This window comes from Phocoena phocoena, chromosome 10 (assembly GCF_963924675.1).
Source record: "Phocoena phocoena chromosome 10, mPhoPho1.1, whole genome shotgun sequence".
Lineage (NCBI taxonomy): Eukaryota > Metazoa > Chordata > Mammalia > Artiodactyla > Phocoenidae > Phocoena > Phocoena phocoena.
In genome coordinates this window covers 94509827-94514744 of record NC_089228.1, presented here as the reverse complement: position 1 = coordinate 94514744, position 4918 = coordinate 94509827, and the positions used below count along the sequence as shown (strand labels likewise).

General features: G+C 41.1%; 1 pseudogene; it reads right to left on the bottom strand.

Annotated features, from left to right (window-relative positions):
• Window positions 1-3313: 3313 nt before the first annotated feature.
• On the bottom strand, window positions 3314-4199 carry LOC136129454 (F-actin-capping protein subunit alpha-1-like; annotated as a pseudogene).
• Window positions 4200-4918: the final 719 nt, after the last annotated feature.

Genomic DNA, 4918 nt, shown 5'->3' with positions numbered 1-4918 from the left:
GTGGCACTGGCTGTGGTCCAGAGGGACGCAACAGGATTACCTGGAGAGACTTTTCAAAATATCAGATGTCCAATTCAATATCAGATGGAGATTTTAAGTTATTCCATATCAGCGGGTCCCCTGGAAGTGTATTTTGAAAAAGCTGTACAGTTGCTTCTGATGGGCTCCCCTGGTAAGGAACCTCTGAGTGCTGGTTTCAAGGCAGTTTTTCCCCAGAGGGGTTCCTTATACTGTGTAGTGATTAGGCAAACTCCTCCTTTCTGGAGGAGTTTGACTTCAGAACTCACAGAGGGTTGATGATGCTGGGGAATCCAGAACAGGGGAACTGGTGAGCCAGGGGACCTGTTTCACTGACATGGCAGAGCCCTGGAGCAGAGAGGGAAGGCTGCCTGGTCTGAGCAGAAGTGAGCAGATAGATGCTGTGTCCTCAGAGGGGCTATCAGGTTATAAAGCTCCAAATGGATCCTCAATAGTGAGATCCATGCTCCTTTTCCCAGTGGAGCTTCCTGAGCGCTCGCCTGCTTGTGTGTACCTTATAAACACCCACTCACTGAGGTAACCCCAGTATGTCTCTACTGTTTGCAAACTGAAAGAACTCAACATAGAAAAATATCTGTATAGATTCACTGAATACTCCTCAAGCATTTATTTTATAATGAGAATACAAATAAGATAAAGAACATACATATTCTTCACTAAAGAAGAAGTGGTGAATAAGACAGACTGTGTCCCTATTTGCATGGAGCTTGTATCCTATTTGGTTAATTAAACAACTGCGAAGAAATCAATAAGATAGTTTCAGATGATAGTAAGTGTTGTGTTGGAGAATGATGGGGGAGGGCCACACTTTGGATTGGCTGGTCAGCGCAGACGTCAATAATTCTTGGCAGCCCTTCATTCTTTTCATCACTTGGGGCCAGCTTCTTTCCTAGCTGAAGGGGTAGCAGGACTGCAGCAAAGGATGGAAGGCCAGGCAAGTTTTGAAAATTACAAGGGATTCCTTGAGACAGAAGCATCCTTCTGACAAATATCTATCTCCCCCAGAGACTGGAGGGGAGAGGAGTGAAAGAAGAGGGAGGGAGCATGGAGGAAGGGAAGGTGGTCCTCTCCACATCAATTAGGAATGAATGTAAGACTTGTTCCCAAATTAAAATAACCATCTACTGAAGGCAGGTTTCCTTAGAGCCACCCTTAGATGCTCATGACCTTCAGCTGTTTAAAACTCCTTTCCCCTTCTCCCTCTAGTCCGCCTGGGTCTCTCTCCTCCCTCCACCTCACCTCGTCCCCCTGTTCCTCCTCCTTTCTTTCCTCTCTCCCTCACACCGTGTTACCATTATTGTCAGTAGAACGAGCTGCATGCATGCCAAATCAGGTCATTCACAAATATAGAACAAACGTCTGTCACTACAGATTTACCATGACTAAATGACTAAAGCATGGCCCTTCTGTCTGTGAAAAGTGTGCCCATTAGTTATGTGGCGTCATAGCCTGCATAGCCTTTTAACCCTCTACCTTAGCTTCACGGAGGTGAGCATTCTTCCAATACACATCCCTTTGAGTGTCTTTGAATGATTTATTGTGGCGGCGTGTCTAAAGAGAAGACAAAATCAGCCTTTGCATTTAACCCTCCCCCCCAGCACACATGCAAAGCCATTTTCTGGAGTTGAGGGCTTAACTGTAAATATTTGTTCTGGCTGAAACCTGCTAGAGAATATTTACCTAAAATGAGATAACTAACAACACTCCATTAAAGAAAATGAGCATGAACTGACACAACTTTTCAAGAAAAATTGCTAACGAAACGTTAAACTCAATTTACGTTATTTAGAATTCTCTTTTAGTTTTATTTATTATTTTTTTTTATTTAAAGAACAAAACAGGTATATTTCTTTTGGACTACCTGATACAGAGGATCGTGTGGTATGGATGGATAGTATGAATGACAAATAATACAAGTATATTTTACTTGAAATAAACAAAAATGCTTACATAGCTCAACGGGTCACTTGGAAATAAACTTGCTTGACTGTATTACCGAGCAAAAACAAAGCTGAAACACAAACTCTTCTTTTGACGTGTATTTGGAGGAAGACACTACTTGGTTTTTTAAAAAACTGACCTTCTCTTAAGGCCTGGTCATTGAAGTGTAAACAATGTAAATGAATCCGCCATTACCAATTGTCCTATCGTATCTATGTTACCTGTGCATTCTGAGATCACACCTGTACCTGCCGATAAACCTGGGAAGGGTTGCTCTATCACAGTTACATTTGAGTTGGCAGGCAGGAGTGGGAAGACTAATTTGGAAAAAGTTTTACATCCTATTTAGAACAAATCACCAGTCTTCCCTTAAATAACAGGTTGTAATAGAAAGATACTGTCTGACTATGACTGTTAACTACATTAACAAACATAGTTTGATTCATTCGCTTATAGTACAATCCTGCCATAAAGTATTAACGCACAGGGTAACTGTTATTCCTTCAACATCTGCATTTTTTCAAGTTTTATACTCTACTATATCCCTAGTATGTCAGCAGTTTTTGAATATTACAAAAATAATAATAAATGGGTAAAACTCTTCTAAAAATGCACGTCTATCACTATAATGGTACTAGATGGGAAGGAGACGATGAGGGAAGGGAAAACAGCAAACACATTCATTTACAGGGAATGTGGTCCAAGTCTTTAGATTTAAAAATAACTTCCCCAGAGAAGCTGGCTATAATGGAATTTACAGAAAACTTCCTTTGCCTCCAAAAAGAACCTGAAAAGCCCCAATCCAAACGTTTGAAACTGTAGTTATGAGATGTTATAAATGATGATCAAAGCAATCGGAGGGAGAAGGATGAATGTGTCTTCCATTCAGCTGTAGTTTGTAGCATAGCCTCTTTAGCTGTTGGTTGATCAGTAAAAACGAGTGAAGTGCCAGAAGTGCTTTGAAGGATGGGGTAGAAAAGTACTGAACATATTACCTGTCTATGTCAGTAACAGGGCTTCACGGCTAGGAAAATTTTCTAAGTAGAAAAATGACTCCAGGATAGATATCTCTCTCCATCATTAAATGTGGTAGAATTAAAAAAAAAAAAAAAGATTTACAAGTAGATAGAGTGAAAACAGAAAATTACAAGGCAGAAAACACAAAAGAATCTAGACAATGCTATAAGTTCAACAGTATTCCATGAGACTAGAAAACCTGTTAACTTTGAAAGCCCTAGAAAAGTATCCCTCTTGTTTATAAATCACTTATTTATCATATGACCACACGTTGACTCCTTTCTTTCCAGGTACTGAAGAATCCTATATTCAGCCTTTAAGCATTCTGCATTTCTTTGCCAATCTTGTAGCTGAGTATCTTGTTGCAGTTGATTTTGGTGCAGGTAACTGGAAGTTGCCGGCACCAGGCCTTGAACGTGGTGTCTGACATTGTTTGATGGTTTTCACTGATTGCTGTCTGATACTCATTTGCTGCATATGCTCTATGATTTTAATAAACTCCTTGGCAGTTTGGACTTTATTCGAAACAGTGACTGAGTCCTGTACATCTTTATGACTAACCAACTGAACACTGCCATCTTCGTAACAGTGAACCTGTATCTTAAGTCCTCCAACCACTTGGGCTGTAGAGGGTGTGATGGTGAACTTCCATTCTGATCTCCAACGACCACTCCAGAAGTTTTTAGGCTGAAACTGGTGGCTTTCAATACATATGGCATACATGGATGCCATTTCTTCAATAACGGTCTGTTGCCCATCTGTAGTTTTAGCATAAACAGTACAGAAGCCGTTGGAATAATGGTCTTTCACATAGGCCCCTAAAGCACTGCCACAGGATTCTCTCCAAGAATTCAGACCTCCATCTACTTCCTCCGGCTGAGAGTCACTTGCTTCTCTCCGTAAGTGATCAAACTTAAAGGAAATTTTGTTTCTTGGATCTAAAAATCTGCTATTACCCAGGTCACCATGTTCTGTAATTAAGAACTGATCTTCATCTCCTTCTATCTTCACAGGCATGAATTGACCCATGCTATACTGGGCAAATACATGTGCTGCCCCTTCCCTGGGGAGACCATCATTATCAAGTAGTAGCCGGACATCGTTGAACACTTCATTACATTCCGCTGGGGGTGCGTGAGTGATGAATTTGCAGCTATGCATACCTTCTCCTCATCCGACACCCAGTCCTCCAAGTCGGCCATCTTGGGCTGCTCTCTAGATGTTTTAAATTCATCATGTACTTTTACCTTGTAAAAACCAGATCAGGGGCTTCCCTGGTGGCGCAGTGGTTGAGAGTCCGCCTGCCGATGCAGGGGACACGGGTTCGTGCCCCGGTCCGGGAAGATCCCACATGTCGCGGAGCGGCTGGGCCCGTGAGCCATGGCCGCTGAGCCTGCGTGTCTGGAGCCTGTGCTCTGCGACGGGAGAGGCCACAGCAGTGAGAGGCCCGCGTACCGCAAAAAAACAAAGAACAAAAAAACCCCAGATCAATTCTCCTTTCAATCTGATATTAAAATATATCTGATGATAACTGAGAGAAAGAAAAAGTGAGAAGAAAATAATAGTGATTTCTAAAGGAGGATAAAATGAATTTTTGAAATACCTATTTATCTTTAAAATAGTCTTGTTTTCAAACGGTTTAGTCCATGTTAAAGCACAAGTCCACCCTGAGTTTTATAGATAACTAAAGCAAAGCCCAAAGATACATACGTATGAATGAGAAAATTGGTAATGAAGAATATAATTCAACACTGAACACAAAAATTCCAAAAAGCTAGAGTCTTTTTCTGTTTTAATTTCTGCAGAACAGTCCACGGAAATTTTAAAAGACCTCTAAAACCTAGTAAGAAGAACATAAAAAAAGCACAAACTACTATCCATACAACTTGTTTCCATTTTGATCATTAGGCCGGGTCTATTT